Here is a 21,424-nt window from a genome sequence, read left to right as displayed (position 1 = left end):
CTCCCTCTGAGCCTCCCTCCCATCCTCCCTATCCCACCCCTCTAGGTGGTCACAAAGCACTAAGCTGATCTCCCTGTGCTATGTGGCTGCTTCCCACTAGCTAACTATTTTACATTCGGTAGTGTATATATATCAATGCTACCCTCACTTCACCCCAGCTTGCCCCTCCCACCCCGTGTCCTCAAGTCCATTCTCTATGTCTACATCTTTAAATTGCCTGTTTCTACTTGATTCAGTTTTGGCAGGGGGCAAATTTCTTGAAATATACACCCTGCCAAAACTGAATCAAGAAGATGCAGGACCATTGGTCCTGTATTTTGTTTGAAGGGACTTTTAAAAATTACAGATTCTATTTCACTACTGGTGACCAGTCTGTTCAAATTGCTTGTTTCTTCTTGATTCAGGTTTGGCAGGGTGTATAGTTCAAGAAATTTGCCCATTTTTTCTAGGTTGTCCAATGTGTTGGCACATGACCATTTGTAGTATTCTCGTAAGATTTTTTGGATCTCTGTGTTATCAGCTGTTATTTCTCCACTTCCATTTCTTATTTTATTTATTTGGGTCCTTTCTTTTCTTATTGGTTAGCCTGGTTAATGGTTTATCAATTTTTTATCATATCAAAGAACCAGTTCTAGGTTTCTTTGATCTTTTCTATTGTCATTTTGATCTCTATTTTGTTTATTTCCTCTCTGACCTTTATTATTTCCTTCCTTCTGCTAACTTTGGGCTTTGTACTTCTTTTTCTAAATCTTTTAGTTGACTAGGTTGTTTATTTGCTTTTTGTTTGTTTATTTGTTATTGAGAATGGCCTGAATGGCTATAAAGCCTCCTCTTAGAAATGCTTTCGCTGAATCATATAGATTTTGGAGTGTTGTGCTTCCATTTTCATTTGTCTCAAGGTATTTTCTGATTTCTGCTTTGATTTCATCATTGACCCATTGGTTTTTTAGTAGCATGTTCTGTCACCTCCACTTGTTTGTTCTTTTCTCATTTTTCTTCTTGTAATTGACTTCTAGTTTCATAATGTTGTGGTTGGAAAAAATGCTTTATATAATTTCTATTCTCTTAATTTTGTTGAGACTTGTTTTGTGGCCTAGCTTGTAATCTGTCCTGGGGAACATTCCATATGCACTTGAAAAGAAAGTATATTCTGCTATTTTTAGCTGTAGTGTCCTGTATATATCTATTAAGTTCTACTGGGCTTACATGTCATTTAAGACCACTCTTGCCTTATTGCTTTTCTGTCTGGATGATCTGTCCATTGATGTAAGTGGACTGTTAAAGCACCCTACTATTATTGTATTATTTTCAATTTCTCCCTTTATGTCTGCTAGTATTTGTTTGATATATTTAGGTGCTCTTGTATTAGGTGCATATATGTTAATGAGTATAATATCTTCTTGTATTAATACTTTGATCATAATATAATGACCTTCTCTGTCTTTCATTATAGCCTTTGTATTTTTTTTTTTGTTTTTTTTTTGTTTTTTTTAGTCTGGCCGCCCAGTTGATTGGTCCCTCTTCCCGCCCTCTAGCCTTTGTTTTAAAGTCTATTTTGTCTGATGTGAATATTGCTAACCCCCACTTACTGGTCATTTCTGTTTATATGAAATATCTTTTTCCAACTCTTCCTTTTCAGTCTGTCTTTATCCCTGAAAGCAGTCTCTTGAAAGCAGCCTATTGAAGAGTCCAATGAGCCATTCTTTGTCTTTTGATTGGAGGATTTGGTCCTTTGTCATTTACAGTAATTATTGACATTTTATTACTTGTTTTCTGGTTGTTTTTGTAGTTCTTCTCTGTTCATTCTTTCTTCCTTTGTGGTTTTATTATTTTCTTTAAGATTATGCTTGCATTCTTGTGTGTGTGTGTGTGTGTGTGTGTGTGAATCTATTGTACATTTTTGATTTGTGGTTACCATGGGATTCCTAAATGTTGACCTGTATACCTACTTGCTTTAAACTGGTAGTTGTTTACACTCAAACACAATCTAAAAGATCTACATTTTTACTCCTCTACCTAACATTTTGTGTATTTGATGTCATATTTTATATCTTCATGCTTACCCCTTGACTATTTACTGTAGTTAAAGTTGCTCGTACAATGTTTTGTCTTTTAATCTACACACTGGCTTATTTAATTGATTGGTCCTCCCTCCTTACTATATATTTGCTTTTCCTAGTGAGTTTTTTTCCCTTTCTTACAGATTCTTATTTCTTTTCCATTTGGAGAAGACCCTTCACCATTTTAGTATTGATGAATTTCTTTAGTTTTTGCTTGTTTGAGAATTTCTTTATCTCTCATTCTATTCTAAATCATAATCTTGAGGGGTAGAGTATCCTAGGTTTCAAGTTTTTCCCTTTCAGGACTTTGAATACATTATGCTACTCTCTTCTGGCCTGCAAAGTTTCTGCAAAGAAATCAGCTGATAGTCTTATGGGGATTCATTTGAATATGGCTGTTCTTTTTCTTGCTGCCTTAGAGTTCTCTCTTTAAATTTGTTAGGATATGTCTTGGTATGGGTCTATTTGGGTTCATCTTCTTTGGGACCCTCTGTGCTTCATGTACCTGGATATCTATTCCTTCTTCAGGTTTGGGAAATTTTCAACTACAGTTTCCTCAAATACATTTTTTCCACCATTTTCTCTATTTTCTCCTTCTGGAACCCCTATAATGTGAATGTAGAAACACTTCATGGTATTCCAGAGTGCTTTTATTTTTTAAACTTGTTTTTCTTCCTATTGTTCTGATTGGTTGATTTTCATTATTCTGTCTTCCAAATCACTTATGCATTCTTCTGTATCAGTTGGTCTGCTATTCATTTCTTCTAGTGTGTTTTTTATTTCAGCTATTAAATTATTCATTTTTGACTGGGTCTTTTTTGCATTCTAGTCCCTTGTCAAGTTGTTCAGTGTTTAGATCAATTATTTTCCCCAATTCAGTTCACATTTTTCCTACCAATGTTTGAATTTTTTATCTGGTAAATTGTTTATTTATGTTTTATTATTTATTTTTTCAGAAGCCATGAGGATTGGGCTTTGAGGGGGCCCTGGTCCCTTTAAGTGTGTCTTTTTCCCTCTCCCTGTGCTAGAACCTTTGCCCCAGCAGAGGGGAGTGTTAAAATGAGTGGGTCACATGCACAGAGGTTCAGTGTGCTGCCTGTGTAGGTGTCCATGGCTCTGCTAAGAGATCTGGGTCGCTTCTGAGGTGCCACTTTAGTAAGTGCCATCAATGGCCACTACTGTCCCACCCAGGCTCTCTACCCTGGGCCCGGATGACCTCTAAGTCCCATGATCAAGATTCTTCCCCAGTTGTGGCCACCCCCAATCTAATCTATTTTGTTTACTGTCCTCATAAAGACTATCAATCTTAGCAGTAAAACTGCTCCATTATATTCCCACAAATTGGCTATCATTATCCTTTTAAATGTTTTCCAAACTGATAGCTCTTCTTTCCCCTCACCCCATAGAAGTAAAATAAATAAAACAAAAAATTTTTAATTTCATTTATTTAAATTGAAATAAGTTAAATATATTTCTTAAACTTATTGGATATTTTTAATTCTTCAGCTGAATGTTCACTGGCCCTTCCTTCCATTCAGATGTTTGCATGTTTTAATGAATTGTAAGAGTTCCTTATATATTAAAGGTGTTAAACTTTTTCTTTCCCTCATAAATGTCTTAAATATCTTTTCTTATATTTTTATGTGGCTGTTAACTCTTCTATTTTATTATTATATAAAAGTTTTTAAATTTTATGTAGTCATTGTAAGAGGAACAATTCAGGAAAACAAAGACCTTACCCACTAGTTAAGAAGAGAAAATTTAATTTAGCAAATGGTTTGAAAGTGTTGTAAAATCAAAAAGTCAAACAGGGAATAGTAAGGCAGCCCAGAGATTACTAATGGTAGGAAGCTCCCATGAGGATGAGTGGTTAGTTAACAGAACCCATGATTTGACCCGCATGAGCAGTTTCCCTGCAGGAGGTGGACTCAGTGATAAGATGCAGCTTGTGCTGGAGACACTCCCTACAGCAGTGGAACAGGGCAGAAATATTGTGGGTTTCCCCCCACTCTTTAGTTACAGTGCTCATGATTGTCCAAATCTAGCCAGAAGACATTTGAAAGGGAGGGAGTCTGGGAAATAGAGTTTACAGTGGTCCTTAATTATAAAACAAAACACAGGAGAGGAAGTTGGAAAATGGATTGAGGCCAAAAGGCAAATGATCAGAGAATCACATACATCAATTAATCTGCTTATTATTTCTAGATTTGGTCTTTTGGTAATAAATCCTTTCCTTGATATTTCAAAGCATGAAATTTTTTACTGAGAAAAATCATGTCTAACTCTTTAGTAGGTAAATATATATGAGTTCTAGCTTAGTGCCTAGCAGATAGTAGGTTCTCAGTAAATTATTTTTTTCTTTCATAATTGTACATATAAGAATCAATAAGTGTTTTTGTTTATAAATGTAGAATTTTTAACATTTTATATCTCAATATGCTTGATCAGCATCTCCAGGTTTTTGTTAATGCTATGCATATATCAATACTCATAATTGGAATCAGTCCAGGTTAGTGGTATTCCTAATCTGAATTGACTCATCTACAATTTTTCTGATTCTAAGAAAATTGTGTAAAATTTTCCAAAGTATATCAGAGTAGATTAAAAGCTTGCTTTTATACTTTAGTTTTTCTAACATTTAGAAGAGAAAACCCTTTAAATCTTAATATAATTTTTGAGGACAAATTTTGTTTGGGCTTTTGCTTTTTGTTTGTTTGGAGGCCCAACCTCCAGACTGGGAACCAAGATCCCACAAGCCATGTGGCTCAGTGGAAAAAAAAAAAAAAGAAAAAAAGGAGCAGTACAATAACAAAGAATAAAAAATAAAATAAAATTAGAAAGGTAAAAAATATATTATGAAAAATATAATCGAAACAACTGCAACAAGGTAAAACAAAACCACAACAGAAAAAAGAAAAGAAAAAAGAAGGGGGGAACAAGCCAAAAGGAGCAAAACAATAACAAAGTATAAAGAATAAAATAAAATTTAAAAAAATTTTTTAAAATAAAAGATATATTAGAAAAAATAAAAATATAAATGTGTCAACAACAACAAGGTAAAACAGAACCCGAACCTAAAAGAAGAAGAAGAAAAAAAAAGTCCTTGGCTATAGGGGGCGTGGAGTTTAGGCGGGGGTGGAACTTAGGCAGGGGTGGGGCCTAGGCTGGGCTTAGGCTCAGGACGCACACAGCCAGAAAAGGCCTTTGGGGCGGGGCCTAGGCAGGGCGATGTTAAAGTGAGGTGCAGGGCCTCTGCTTAGGACCTGTGTGGAAGGGGAGAGGCAGCATGAGTGGAGTGTGGGGTTCTGGAGTTTGGAGGTAGGGCCCTGGGTGAGGGTGTGTGGGTGGGGTTTAGACCCAGCACATTGGAGGGGGTCTCTGAGTGTAGAGGTAGGGCCCTGGGTGGGGGTGTAGGGACAGGGCTTGGGCTCTGTGCGGTAAGAGGGAAGCTCCGAGGGCAGAGGATTAGACCTGAGAGCCCAACAGGCTCCCCAGTGCCTAAGTGGACAGGGAAAGTGCTGGCCACGTTCCCTTCCATTCCTCCGTTCCCCCCTCAGGGTCTCCCACAGGGTCTCCCCCATCCCCCCTGGACCCCTAACCATGGGTGGATCCCGCTGGGTGTAGAAACTCCTCCCCTCCCCCAGCCGCCCCTCAGAGGTGCCGGCCTGTAGGTCCATCCTTTACTCTTGCTCCCCCTTCCCTCCCCCCACTCCCTCAGGACCTGCGCGGCTGGAGGGGGCCTCGGTGGGCAGAGGATCAGGCCCAGGATCTCAGCAGGTTCCTGGGGCCCCAGGTGGGCAGGGGAAACCTGGCTGTGCTCCCTTTTGATCCTCTGTCCTCCCAATGGTCCCCCAGTTTCCCCCTTCGGGTGTGGGATCCTTCTCCTCCCCCAGCTGCCCCTCAGGGGTGCCAGTCCCGTCCCGCCTCCACTTCTCCTCCCCCTTCACTCCCCCCATGCTCCATGTCCTACCCAGTCGCTGGGGGTTCCTCCCGTACCCTAGGTGTCCATGGTACCCCACCAGTGCCTGGTAGGTGCCCTAGTGGACAGGGAATGTGGACGCAAATTCCGCGTCCTCCTAGTCCGCCATCTTGCCTCCACCCCCTCCTTACATATTTTTGAATAAGATATGCAAATACTTTAAGGAATCTGTTAGGCACTAACATCTTAAGTCATTAAAATTGTAGGACAATTATAAATGCAAAAAACTTTGAACACTAGTCAACACATAGCAACATCTAACCTGTACAATTATGTGTTGTTTTAATGAAAGAAGAACACCTATTAGCATTTCTCTTTAACATTTTTGTCAGTGAATCTATGACTTTCTTATTTCTCAGGCTGTAGATAATTGGATTTAACAAAGGAATTATGACAGTGTAAAATAAAGAGTCCGTCATATCTTGATCATCTGCTTGTGTGGATCCAGGGCACACATACATGAAGAGAAGAGGCCCATAGTACAAAGAGACACATAGGAGTTGGGCTCCACAGGTGGAGAAGGCCTTCCTTATGCCTTCTACAGACTTCTTGTTTAAGATTGTAAAGAGAATAAGTGTGTAAGACACAAGAACAATGAAAATAGTGAACAACTATATTGATCAGAGAAAATAAAAATCATCAGAAAATTAATGGAAGGATCAGTACAGGAAGTCTTAAATAATGGTATAATGTCACAGTAAAAGTGATGTACTATGATGGAATTGCAAAAAGTTAATCTGAATAAAAAAGCATTATGAAATATGGCATGGAAAAGGCTACCTATAAATGACAAAACTAATAGCCAGATGCATAGCCTAGTTGTCATAATCACTGGATAGTGTAATGGTTTGCATATGGCCACATAGCGATCATACGCCATTGTCAGCAAAAAACATTCCATGGTTACAGATTGCAAGGGAAAAAAATTGTATCTTGCAATCAAAGAGAGAGATCATTTTGCTGTTGGCAAAGAAGTTGACCAGCATCTTGGGGGCCACTGTGGGTGATAACCAAGTATCTACAAAAGCCAAGCTCCCAAGGAATAAGTACATGGGAATGTGAAGGTGAGGGTCATTACAGATGAGAGCAATCAGACCACGGTTTCCCACATGGTGATGAGGTGTAGCATTAAGAACAGCAGGAACAAGAGGATTTGCCACTCTGGTTGGTATGTAAGTCCTGTGAGAGCAAACTCTGTCAGCTCTGTTGCATTTTCCGTTTCCATATCCTTAGATGGCCTCTAAAATACAATGCAGTAAATGTAAAGTAGCATTTATCAGAAGTTTAAAAAGAAGATTTGGAAAAAAAAAAAAGATTTGGTTAAGCTAATATAAATAAAACCATACACTAGACTGAATGCCATTTATTTTATTTACTCTTTAATACATGAAAAGTATTTCAGGAAATTGCTATATTGGAAAAATGTGATTATTTCAGTTCAAAATATGTATAGGAATAAACAGACTTAGAAGAAAAGAAAGAAATTCTGAACATGGGCAAATTTATGGGGAAGCTATTGAATGAGGTAGGGAAATTCTGTGTGTTTGACATGGATGCACATCAAAAAAATCTTAGAAAGGCCTGGATTATCAAACGAATTGAATGCCATGTGAATGATCTTCAATTTTATTCTTCAAGTAATAGGCAAGCACTGAAAACTTTTAAGATGTGGAGTGCCATCATCAGTTAGTTTTGAAATTCAATATTTGGTTGTAGAAATAGTCTGCAGGAAGAAGAATCTTGTTTCATGAATACTCTTCAGGAAGTTATGACTGTTGTCCAGTAACTCCCAAACCAGATTACACATCCGAATTGTTTGGGGTAGTTTTCCATGCAAAACATTGAGTCTGAGGTACTACTGTAGAAATTGATTTAGTAGATCATGAATGTGGTCAAGTAATATGCATTTTTGAATGCTCCCCAGTTGATTAAAATGTATGTGAGGTTCTTGGTTCATGTGTGATATGATTAGAATGATAAGGGAGACAAAGAGATAGATCAAAATAAATCAGAATGTAGAGTCACTAAGACTTGGTGACAGATTAAATGTGAAGGAGTAATTAGTAAAGGAGAGAGAGTCACTCTCTTTAATGACTGGATAGGTAGTCATTAAAAATTGAGATTGAAGACTCAGGTGCAGTAGCTAGTTTTTGCAAGGAGCATCCTCTGAACATCCAGGTGAGATAAACTTAGCAGTATGATTCTACAGGTGCTTAATAGAAATAATGACTTGGGTATCATTGAGGTGGCTGAAAACATACTTATATATGGCTTATACATTGGACAGTGTGCGTAAGGTAAAAAAAAAAAAGAGGAAGGAATGAAAATAAACTTGAAGAAGTTACATTAAAGAGATTAAAAATGGATGTACATCATTTATTAGATGGTTCACATCTGATCCTCTTTTCTACCAAATGAGTCTTGGTGGCAGACTAAAGCTCTCATCCTCTCTAGAAGCCAAAGTTTCGGGAAACTAACTTTCCCATCCCCCTGGTACCTAGAATGAGGGGGCTTGATATAGGGTTAGCCAAAAAAAACTCATTTACACTCTATTTGGGATATGGAGAGGGGAGAAAGAGGTCAAATTTGGACAAAGAGAATTTTGGTTGTAAAGTCAACCAAGGAAACAATATCATGACCCCAGAAAATCCTGTACCCATAGCAATGGCATTGAGAGTGTGAATTGTGGCATTCAAGTTCAGCAGCAATGACAACAGGTCTTATTGAGCTAGAGGTGGGACATGATTTTGGCTGTTGACTGTCTGACTTCTTTCTTTGTGTCCTGCCAATTTCTCTAGTGGATTTCCCCAACTTCCCTAACATTTCTATGTCCAAGCCAATTTTCATTCAATTAACTCATTTCATCTTGCAGCCAAGAGCTCTGGCTCACACAAAAGGAGAAAAGGAAAGACCAGAAAAGGCTACAGAGCAGAGTGTCAGAGAAGCAGGAGGGAACTGGAAAGCTGAGTGTTGGGAACTTAAAGAGAGGAAAATACTCAAGAAGGACAAAGGAAAATACAGTGCCTAAAATGAAATAATTGCTCTGGTAGGATAAGGAGTGAATAGAGATCATTGTGTGTAGGAATTAAGAGAGTTTTTAGTGAGAGCAATTTCCATTTTGGGATAGAGTTGAGGTTGGAGAATAATGAGAAATGAAAAGGAAGCAAATGGCACAGCAGTGAGGAGAATGAAATAAAGTATCTAAGTTGTGGACAACAGTTGGCATTTGTTTACCACCGCCCATAGACAGATGCGATATTTTTCCTTATAGAACAATGTCATGAAAGTTTTCAAAAGAGAGAGAAGAGGTCATTGAGATGAGAGTGGGTAGAGAAGTGGAATGGAAAATTTGTGTGGGTGACAAGGAACAACAAAAAACTGGAAGAGACAAACGAACATAGATGAATAAGTGTAGGAAAGACAAGCAAATAGAGAGAGGAAGTATCAGAGGAAGGCTGAAGATGAAATAAGGGGAAAGTCTCAGCGTTTGGAGGATAAATATCTGTCAACTCTGGCTTTAACAGAAGTTGTCAACACAGGGTCACTTTTCTTTTTCTTTTATTAAAAACTCCAAGTTTATTTTCCTATGGAATTTGTGTATTAATTAGAAACTTGCATTTTTTTTTAGGTTTTTTAATTAAGAATTTTTTTTAAACATCTTTATTGGAGTATAATTGCTTTACAATGGTGTGTTAAAACCTTTCATTTTAATTTTACTTTCTGCTCATAAATATACTAGCATGGCCTCAAAGTTCTTTTCATATATAAAAGATGCTTTATCTTTGTTATTACTATGATTAGAGCTGACTTTCTTTAGAAATCCTCCTGGTTTGCGATTAAAGCATTTGCTTCTCCACAAGTTTTATTAGTGGAATAAAATTGATCCAAAGACTGGAACTTAATACAGGCAATATAAATAACCAGTGCCAATAACTGCAGTTGTTAAATGTATATTTATTTCGAGTGAACATCTTTCCATGCAATCTCAAATCACTAAGCATTTCAAAACTTCTCAATTTGATGTGTGGTTAGTTATTAAGTCATAAATCTGAGAAAAGCACTGGAGAAACATTTTCTTCATTTTTCTGTATATATATATGTGTATATACATGTATGTATAATGAAATTATTGTCAGAAGTATGTGAAAGAATAGAGAGGTTATGATTTAAGTGATTTAACTTAAAATTTAAATCAAATAAATATTTTGAAGGCAATTATCAGAAATATTTCTTATGTAGAAAACATTGACCTAAATCCTTAAACTACTGTTCATTTGTTTAATGTTCTAATTCACCAAAACTTATCCTATAGAGTCATTGTAAGTATGCTAACCAGATGATTAAATATTTAAAGAGCACAATGTGTTCTTAGAGCTATTTTGCTCATCCAGATTTTACTCACAATAATAAAGCATGCAGATTATTCACTATTTGTTTTCCATTTTCAACTGGCTATTTTGGTATCTTGTAAATCAAATCAAAATTATTACAAATTTAACAGTATTTTAACTTTCTATGAAAAAAATAATGAATATTACAAAAAGCATTCTCTCTTACCTATATCTGTTAGAAATTGTTGAGCTCCTTTCAGTGTTTGACTTTCTGAAGTAGAAACTAATATAAGAGCACTGCAATGACAATAACACAGGTGACAATTCTTTGCACACTGATTCACTTTGGAGGCTTCATTATCCAAGCTCAGGAAAATGTTGTTTACATAAGTTTATATAAATTTGTGTTGAACACAAGAGTTAACCAATTGTATAACTGTGTGCTTTTGCCAGAAGAGGAAGGAGTGAAGAACTTAAATTCCCCTGATAGCACCCATTGATTACCTTTTGGACAAAGCTAAGCTGTTCTGGGCATTGTGGATTTGGACATGTATGAGAAATCCAGGTTGCTGCACGGGGCACCACAGTCTCTGAAATCATAAATGTCAGCCATTGCAGACAGTTCTGATTTTAACAATAGAAATTACACTTTATGGCACTATTTTCAACCACAGAGGACACTTCTGACATGTTTTTGCAAACTCCAGTTTATCAATAAATGTTGATGCTCTGAGTGCTTTGATCAGTATGGTCTTATCTGAGCTAATCACACATGATTTTAATGAGGCCTAATTTCTAGATTCCTGTCAAGACCCAACCCAAGTAAATTTGTCCTCCTCATGCAAACTGTAGCTCACGTTCCAGACCCATAGCTAACTCCCAACTTTAAGATGAAATCTGGTGAGAAATCTTACCAAGCAAACGTCTGGGGAAGGAGTAAAGGAAAAACAAAACAAAGGACCACAGTGGGAGACAATCTAATAGCAGTGCTTCTCAAACTTTAATGTCTGTGAGTCTCCTGGAGATCTTGTTAAAAAGCAAATTCTGTTTCAGTAGATCAGTGGTGGGGCCTGAGCGCCTTCATTTCCAAGAGGTGATGCCTGTGAACAGGTGCCATCCACAGGGTCTTTATCATGGAGAGCCTAGATTATCAGAGAGCCTAGATAATTGGAGAAGCGCAGCATGGTAAATGTAGCTGGCTTGCAAAGAGGGATGCAGGGAGGAGCCAGATGGGTCAGGGAGGCCAGCATATGGGGGTAACACAGGGCCTTGGAGGCCAGATCAGGGACTTTGTTCTATACCTTAATTTAAAGGAAAGCTATTGAGGGGTTTAGAAATGGTGGTACCATGATGATCAGATTTGCCTTTTTTGCATTAACAGAGAACGTTGTCAGTGTACATTCATTCAGAAAAATAAAACTTAACTTACTTATTTGTGGTATTTGGGTACGATATCTGAGTAACAAAAGAAAATGCTTAGCCTCCACTTGGGACTTGGATGGCTAGATGGGGGAAAGCAAACAGCATCATTTTAGTAGATTGATTGATCAGTTAATCTGCTTCCTTACAATTTTGCTGATGAAAGCCAAAGTAGAGGAGAAAATAACATAGAAGAGTCGAGTCCTGTGAAAAGTGCACAGAAGAGTGGAGTGGGGAGTATGATGTGCAGAGGTAGCTTCAGCATAACCAACACTTGACTAAAATTTACCGCCCTCTTCAATTTTGTATAATTATCTCCTAACTTATTTGGTTGCCTCTCTCTGAGCGCAAAGGCCTGTATTACTGCTTCCACTCTGGGTAGTCTTTTCAATTTTGGTCATTTTACTAGGTAATATCTCATAGCACTTTCATTTGCATTTCCCTAGTAACTAATTTTATAAAGCATCTTTTTGCATCCTTCTTTAACATCTGTATATCTCTTTTGGTAAAGTGTTCAAATATTTTACCCATTTTTAATTGGTTTAGTTGTTTTTTATTATGAATTTTGAGAGTGCTTCATATATCCTGGAAACAAGCCTTTTATCACACATATGATTTGTAAATATTATATCACACTAGTCTGTTACATGGATGACATTGTGCTGATTGGTCTTAGTGAGCAAGAAATAATATTTATTAGTTAGCCATTTGTAGGACAGAGGTGGAAAACATCTGACAAAATTTCAGGGGCCTTCTACTTCAGTGAAATTTCTAGGTGTCCAGTGATATAGGGCATATCAAGAAAACCCTTCTAAGGTGAAGGATAAGTTGTTAAACCTGACCCTTCCTGAAACCAAAAGAGAGGCACAACACATAATGTGCCCCTGTGGATTTTGGAGCAGTATTAGCATTATTTGGGTGTGTTACTCCAACCCATTTACCAGCTGCTAGTTTTGAGTGGGTCTCAGAGCAAAAGAAGGCTTTGCAACATGTCTTGGCTTCTGTGCAAGCTGTTCTGCTCCTTGAGCCATATCCAGCAGATCCAGTGGAGCCTGAAATGGCAGTGGCAGATGCTTGGAGCCTTTAATAAGCCTCTAGAGGTTGATCACAGTGCAGGCCTTTAGAATTTTGAGCAAAGCACTGCCATCCTCTGTGGATAATTACTGTACTTTAGAGAAACAGCTGTTGGACTGCTAGTGAGCCTTGGTAAAAAATGAACGTTTAACAGTGGGCCACCAATTTGCCATGATACCAGAGCTGCCCTTGACACACTGAATGTTATTTGACCCACTAACCATAAAGTTCAGTGTGCACAGCAGCATTCCTTCATCGAATAGAAGTAGTAGACACTTGATCAAGGCAGGAACAGGTCCTGAAGGCACAAGTAAGTTACATGAAGAAGTGGTTCAAATGCTATTGGCCTCTACTCCTGCTGCAATGGCTTCTGTCTCCCAGCCTGGACCTGTGGTCCTATAGGGAATTCTCTATGATGAGTTGACAGAGAAGAGAAGACTGGGGCCTGATTTACAGATGGTTCTGCATGGTACGCAGGCACCATCATAAAGTGGACAGCTGTTGCATGACAACTCCTCTCTGTGACATTTAGGAAGGGAAAACCTTACAGTGGGCAGTCTTGCTTCCACCAGGACACACAACAATGCTTCCGTTGAGCTGAAAGTAGACTGCCCCTTGGTCCCTTTGACTTTACGTTCCTTTGACTCATGAGACAAAGAAGTGAGTTACTGTGCTGGCTGAGGTGATTGATGGCAACTACCAAGAGGAAACTGGACTATTCCACAAAGAGGGTAAGGAAGAGTATGTCTGGAATACAGAAGGTACCTTAGGCTATTTCTTAGCATTATCATTCCCATGGTTAAGATCAATGGAAAACTTTAACAGGCCAAACCACATAGTAGTTCTAATGGCCCAGACTCTTCAGGAGTGAACCTTTGGCTTATTCCACAAGGTGAAGAACAATGACCACCTGAGTGAGGTGTTTGCTGGAGGCGAAGAGAATGCAGAATGGGTACTGAAAGAAGTTAGTTAAAATACCAGCAACAATCACATGTCCAGTTACAGATATGAGGTGTAATTTGCCAAGAGATTTCCTTCTTAGTTTGATATGAAAACATTTGTGGGTGTGTACAGCAAACAGCTTTGTTTTCTTTCCACTCTTATTCCCTTATCATGAGACATAAGATGTACTGACTTTATAGTATAATGAGTGTTGTTAATTTGACATCTTAGTATTTGTATTACCAGATATCAAGGAGAATCAATAGTAAACATCACTCAAAGATTTTACCTCCACTCCGGGGAAGAAGTAATACATTTTTGGTTGTACATAGCATAGTTGTATCATGTTAGGTGACCTTGCTATTATCATTATTTAGAAATAGAATAGTTTTAAGATATGTGTATGGGTGCTAAGTTGACAAAAGGTGAACCTGTAATGGTTAATTGTATGTGTCAACTGGTCCGTGGACTGTCTATATATCTAATTAAACATTATTTGGGGCTGTTTCTGTGAGGAAGTTCCAAATTAGTGTGGAATTGGTGGACTCAGTAAAGCTGATGACTCTCCGCAGTGTAGCTGGGCATTAGCCAGTCTGGTGTGGGCTTGGATGGAACAAAGAGGCAGAGGAAGGTGGAACTCACTTTCTGTTTGACTGGTTAGCATTGATATTCTCCTGCCCTTGATGATCTGATTCTCAGGACTTCATACTCAAAAAGGAATCTATACAATTGGCCCTACTGCCCGAGACCTTTGAAGTAGGACACTGCAGTCCTCACTCTCCAGCTTGCAGAGGGAAAATCATGGAACCTCTCAGACTCCATATCATGTCAGCCAATATCTTATAATAAATGTCTTGGTAGAAATATAGATGATAGATAAATAGATGATAGATAGATATATAGGGAGGTAGTGAGATAGAGAGATAGATTCTCCTGGTTCTGTTACTCTAGACAACCATGACTATAACCAAAACCCACTGTATGTTTAGTGAACATCTTGTTTTATCTTGCAAAGTGAGGGCAATATTATGATGTAACTGTTAGCTATTGCTCTAAATAAGTCTCACTATGAAGGTACCTTTTCAGAAGAGGTAAACGTCACGTACTACAGCATAAGGAATATTGTGTATATGAAGTTGTACTTGAAAGAGGTGATCTAAATGCTGATCTGCCTTGGTAATTAATTTTTAAAAAGGGACAGAGAACCCTCCCATTAACCATATTGAAATTAGCCAATGTGGTTTTTATTGGCTATCATCACTATCAATCATGGTTCCCGAGAAAAAATTATTTAAAAATCCACAATACTTCATCCTTTGAAATAGATGCCCTATTTGCATCTTTCTGTCCAAAACTGAAAGGAAAGTATAAATAGAGGGTGCAAACTGTCAAAATATTTTCAGAGTGCTGTTTAAGTAGGGAATAGAGTATATGGAAACTCTGTTTCATCTGATATCCAAATGTCCTAATACTATAACAATTTTCCTTCACTGATTACTTTAAAACAGTGATTATCTTAGCTCAGGCTACTGTAACAGAATATCATAGATTGTGTTGCTTATACCACCGACATTTACTTCTTACATTCTGGAAGATGGGACGTCCAAGAGCAAGGGGCCAGCAGATACTTATTGTACATGGTGAGAGATTGCTTCCTGGCCTAGTAGGCAGCAGCCTTCTCACTTGGCCTTTGCAGGTTGAGTATTCCTGGGGGTGGTGGGGAGGAGTTAGTTCTCTTGCCTCTTTCTCTTCTTTTAAGGGCACTAATACCATCATGAAAACCTGACCCTTATGATCTATTCCTACCCTAATTACCTCCTAAAGTCCTCATTCCAAATACCACCACGTTAGGGGATTAGTGCTTCAATGTATGAATTTGGGGGGAAATCAACATTCAGTTCACAACAGTAGTTTGCTATGTATAGTCCCAAAACAACAGGATTAGCATGACTGAATTAGAAACTCTAATGATAATGCCCATCAGTCTGTGTTTTCATAAGCCCTCCAGGTGATTCTGATGCCCACTAAATTTTTCAAACCTTTGTTTTAAAAGACCAACAAAAAGAGCTAAAATGAAAGCCTATACCAGAGAGGTTTTGACACTTTCCTAATACTACATGTACTAAGACTACATGCCATAATTAGTCAACAAAACAGACTTTAGTTATACAGTTCTAATTTTGATTTATATTTGTTTGTTTTTGCCCAATCCTAGTTATGCTATTTCTTTGAACACAGTCTAGGATAAAATTATCAACAATCTCCTGAACAGTAGAAGTCTTACTTAGTAGAAGGTATTGGAAGGCAAAGAGAAAAAAACATATGCACATATACATAAAGAGAGATAATTTATTATGTATTCTTTTCAATCTCCAGGTTAAGAAAATGAATACAACTTCATAATAAAGAATATCTCAAGTATATTATTTGTATTTCCAACAAATGATCTAATCTAGCATCAGCAGTGTCCAGACAACTGGATGAACTTAGCAAAATTATATCATCCTCTAAATCTAAATAACCATTAAACAATACAGATTTCATTTCATAGTTTCTTTTTAAAGGAATCAGCAGAATATCTTGTCCCAAAATGTGGATTTTTCACAGGTGTATCTTTTACCTCTTTACCTACATACCACTGAAATGACAGAAAAATGTACAAATGAATAAATCTATAACAGAAGTGAATGAGATCACATCATTTGAGTAGGGATTTTGGTAATTTCTGGAAGGCATAAAGTAGTTGAGATTGTACTGAAGATCAATACAGAGCAGAGGAATCTGTAGACTGGATGTCTACAAGAGAAGCCTTCAAGGAAGTCTGCACTTCTGAGAGGCCTCCAACTGTCTGTTCTGTACTCAGCAACCTAAATTAAGATGTGATGGGTTATACACCCACTCATATACTCATAGCTTGACACCAGACTTCTCATTCAAAGACAAAGTCTTTAGGAAACAGTGCTAATGATGGCAGAAGAAATACATACCGCTGCCTATACTTTCAGTTAGTCTTTGGGTCATTACAATGTATGAAGAAGCAAAAATCTAAATAATTGAAGGAATCCATCTAAACAATGGAAACCTTATACAGTAATAAAAATCATTGAACTATGTACATATGCAATAACAATGATTCTTTTTTATTATTTTTAATTTTTTTAAATTGAAGCATAGGTGATTTACAACGTCATGTTAGTTTCAGATGTTCAGCAAAGTGATTCAGTTATACATATATATGTATCTATTCTTTTTCAGATTCTTTTCCCCTATATGTTATTACAAAATATTGAGTAAAGTTCTCTGTGGTATACAGTAGGCCCCTGTTGGTTATCTATGTTATACATAGTAGTGTGTATATGTTGATCCCAAACTCCTAACTTATCCCTCCACCACCTTCCCCTTTGGTAACCATAAGTTTATTCTCTATGTCTTTGGGCCTATTTCTGTTTTGTATATAAGTTCATTTGTATCATTTTTTAAAAGATTCCACATATAAGCGATATCATATGATATTTGTGTTTCTCTGTCTGGCTTACTTCACTTAGTATGGTAATCTCTAGGTTCATGCATGTTCTGCAAATGGCATTATTTCATTCTTTTGTATGGCTGAGTAATATTCCACCGCATATATTATACCACATCTTCTTTATCCATTCATCCATTGATGGACATTTAAGTTGCTTCCATGTCTTGGCTATTGCTGCAATGAACATTGGGGTGCATGTATCATTTTAAGTCATGTTTTTCTTCAGATATATGCCCAGGAGTGGGATTGCAGGATCGTATGGTAGCTCTATTTTAATGGAACAGGATAAAAAGCCCAGAAATAAATCCACACACCTATGGTCAATTAATCTATGACAAAGGAGGCAATAATATACAATGGAGAAAAGACAGTCTCTTCAATAAGTGGTGCAGAGAAAACTGGTCAGCTACATGTAAAACAATTAAATTAGAATATTCTCTAACACCATACACAAAAATAGACTCAAAATAGATTAAAGACCTAAATGTAAAACCAGTTACTATAAAACTCCTAAAGGAAAACATAGGCAGAACACTATTTGACATAAATCACAGCAATATTTTTTTGGATCCACCTCCTAGAGGAATTGAAATAACAAATAAACATATGGGACCTAATTAAACTTAAAAGCTTTTGCACAGCAAAGGAAACTATAAACAAACCAAAAAGACAACCTACAGTATGGGAGAAAATGTTTGCAAACAATGGGACTGACAAGGGTTTAATCTCCAAAATATACAAACAGCTCATATAGCAAAATATCAAACAAACAAACAACACAATCAAAAAATGGGCAGCAGACCTAAATAGACATTTCTCCAAAGAAGATATACAGATGGCCAAAAGGCACATGAAAATATGCTCAGCATCGCCAGTTATTAGAGAAATGCAAGTCAAAACTACAATGAGGTATCACCTCACACCAGTCAGAATGGCCGTCATCAAAATGTCTACAAATAATAAATGCTGGAGAGGGTGTGGAAAAAAAGGAACCCTCCTGCAATGTTGGTGGGAATGTAAATTGATACAGCCACTATGTAGAACAGTATGGAGTTTCCTTAAAAAAAAAAAAAAAGACTCTTTAGGGAGAAACAGTAAAAGCAACTGGAATGTGATGAATGCATTCCCTTTTTGGGACATAGGGGGATGTCTCAGAGGAGTAAAAAGAAGGCAGATGACCTGGTCTAATCTTGTGACTCGCACTTCCAGGAATATAGAGTAATGATTTTTGTTTTAAATAATTATATGTCTTGCATCTTTAAACCAAACCTCTGATTAAGGGCTTCTCCCTGATATTTTATCATACTCTATCCCAGGAACCAATCCTACTGATAATATTTTCAATTGTCATGAAAGAAATTTAAGAAGGTGAGCTGGCATGCAGCAGCCATGCCAGGTCCAGTAATTTCCCTGGGCTCATTACCGGGTTGAAAAAGAGCGATGCACTCTTACTGTATTCTATGTATGTGAGCTGTCAGATCATTTTAAGTTTATAAATATTTTGTGAATACTTATTTAGGAGCTCATGTGTGTAAGCCACTGTGCTATCTACTACAAAAGACAGAAGGATTTCTAAATTGTAATTTAAAAGAGTTTGTAGGCCAAAAATATTATTATACGAGGCCAAGTGTGACCAAGAAGAATAAATAAACTGCTAAACATTTGAGATGAGTGAGCATTCCTATTATCTTTGAGGTACACTGGAAAAACATCGCAGAAGTTGTAAAATTTGAAAGAGACGTTGAGGAAATGATACCTTTTCAATTTTAAATGAAAATAGAGAAGTTGGGTGGGGAGGATTCTCTGTGGAGAGACCTGTGTGAGCAAAAGCATGAACCTGAGAGAGAGAGGTTTGTCCAGAAAGCTTTCAGTAACTCAGTTTGGGTATAATGTAGAGTCCACAGGAGAATTGTGGAGGAAGAGCCTTCAGAGTTAAAGCAAGGTTTTATTTGAATGCCGGGATGAACATATGCAGGGTGAAATATGAAGAAAGAAAGAGAGAAGAAAGGAAGAAAGAAAAAAAAAGAAAGAAAGAAAGAAAGAGAAAAAGAAGAAAGAAAGAAGGAAAGAAAGAAAGAAAAGAAAGAAAAAGAAAGAAGGAAGGAAGGAGGAAGGAGGGAGGGAGGGAGGCAGGAAGGAAGGAAGAAGTCTGTATATATAGATATATATGCGTGTATATTTACTTGTATTTATATACCATATAATCTTAACATAAATGAAGAAATAATCATAATGCATATGTACGTATACAGCGCTAGATACATTTCCCATATATGTGAAAAATCTGGTAGCAATGACAATCTATTAAAAGTTATTGAAGAAAGATATCATGTAATCAGAGTCCTGTTTATAAAGGTTAATCCTGCAGGTATGTTTGGAAAGGAAAAAGATATCAGCAGGATGGAAGGGGTAAATAACAGAGGTCGGTAGTTTTGAGGGTTAGGACCTGAGTGGTATGGAATGTGTATGGAATTTAAGTGTCAGGAGAGGAAAGGCAAAATGGCTCTGAAAATGGATTGCTTATTATACTTAAATAGTATGGCATGTGAGGAGAGCAACCTTTCAAGGACTTTTAGAGCATGAAACAGCCAAATTCTTGCTCATTTTCAAGTATTTCTCAGCTACCCACTGGGAACTATGGAATCATATCATCTTAACATTATTTGAGCTTTGATAATATGCATTTAAAGCCCCTTGTTGTCAACAACACATTTGAATAACTTTTACATACTACTGATCTCTTTATCTTACAAACTTCTTTCTTTTTTTGCTGTACGCGGGCCTCTCACTGTTGTGGCCTCTCCCGTTGCGGAGCACGGGCTCCGGATGCGCAGGCTCAGTGGCCATGGCTCACGGGCCCAGCCGCGCATGTGGGATCTTCCCGGACCGGGGCACGAACCCGTGTCCCCTGCATCGGCAGGCGGACTCTCACAGTAAAAGTTATATATCATGTTGTAATTACAGAAGATTAATCTGAATAAAAATCCTATATGAATAAAAGCATGTAGGACACCACCTACAAATGATGAGATGAACAGTCGCATACATAGTCTATTGGTCATAATCACTGGATAAATAAAGGGTTGCATATGGCCACATAGCGATCATATGCCATACTTGCCAAGAGAAAACATTCCCTGGTTGCACTGACTGTAAAGGGAAAAAATTGTACCATGCATTCAGAGAGAAATATCATCTTACTCTTGGCGGAGAAGTTGACCAGCATCTTGGGGGTCACTATGGATGATACTGAAGTATCCACAAAAGCCAAACTCCCAAGGAATAAGTACATGCGGTTTGAAGTTGAGAGTCATTCCAGATGAGAGCAGTAAGACCAAGGTTCCCCACAATGGTGATGAGGTATATCACCAGGAATACCAGGAACCAGGGGATTTGCCACTCCTGTTGATACGAAAATCCTGAGAGAACAAACTCTGTCAGCAATGTTGCATTTTCCTTTTCCATATCTTCACTGGATGTCCCCTGAAATAAAATGCAATAAATATAAAAATAACATTCACTATGGATTTATGAATTGAAAACTTGTAAAGTGGAGTCGAAATCATACTCCTATCAGAATGCCCTTTTAATTTCATAAAATATCACTATATAAACTGGGGGATTTGAAGAAATGCCACTCAATATGATAATTTCAGTTCAAATAATGTGCAGAAATTAATAGATTTATATAAAAGAGACATTCTAACCATTTGCTAAATTTGTGGGGACCTGATAGAGTGTGGTAGGGAAATTCTGAGTCTGGGACTTGGATTATTAGTCAAGGGAATAGATGTTTAAGGGATCTGGATTATAAAATGAATTGAATGCCACGTGAAGGATCATGAACTCTTTGCCTCAGGTAATATGTATATACTGAAAATTTTCAAGACAGGGAGAGGCCTCAGAAAGTATTTTAAATTAATTTTTTGTCAGCACAGAAAATAGGTGTCATGGAGGGAAAGCCGGAGTCAGGGATACTATTCAGGAGATATTGCTATTTATTGTCCAATGGTTTTCTAACCAGATTACACATCAGAATTGATTGTGGAGCTTTTTATGCAGAATATACATTGTGAGACATTACTGTAGAAAT

The 21,424-nt window shown here is 37.5% G+C and overlaps 2 pseudogenes; both read right to left on the bottom strand.

Moving 5' to 3' along the window:
- Positions 1–6,296: 6,296 nt before the first annotated feature.
- LOC111175820 (olfactory receptor 5H8-like) lies at positions 6,297–7,264 on the bottom strand (annotated as a pseudogene).
- A 3,623-nt stretch (positions 7,265–10,887) lies between these two features.
- Positions 10,888–21,190, bottom strand: LOC111175815 (olfactory receptor 5H1-like; annotated as a pseudogene).
- Positions 21,191–21,424: the final 234 nt, after the last annotated feature.

This window comes from Delphinapterus leucas, chromosome 4 (assembly GCF_059928025.1).
Source record: "Delphinapterus leucas isolate spDelLeu-1000000601 "Yukka" chromosome 4, BTC_Dleu_Yukka2, whole genome shotgun sequence".
In the NCBI taxonomy this organism is placed as follows: Eukaryota; Metazoa; Chordata; class Mammalia; order Artiodactyla; family Monodontidae; genus Delphinapterus; species Delphinapterus leucas.
Note: the sequence above shows the minus strand (reverse complement) of the source record. Positions and strands in the feature narration are given on the sequence as shown.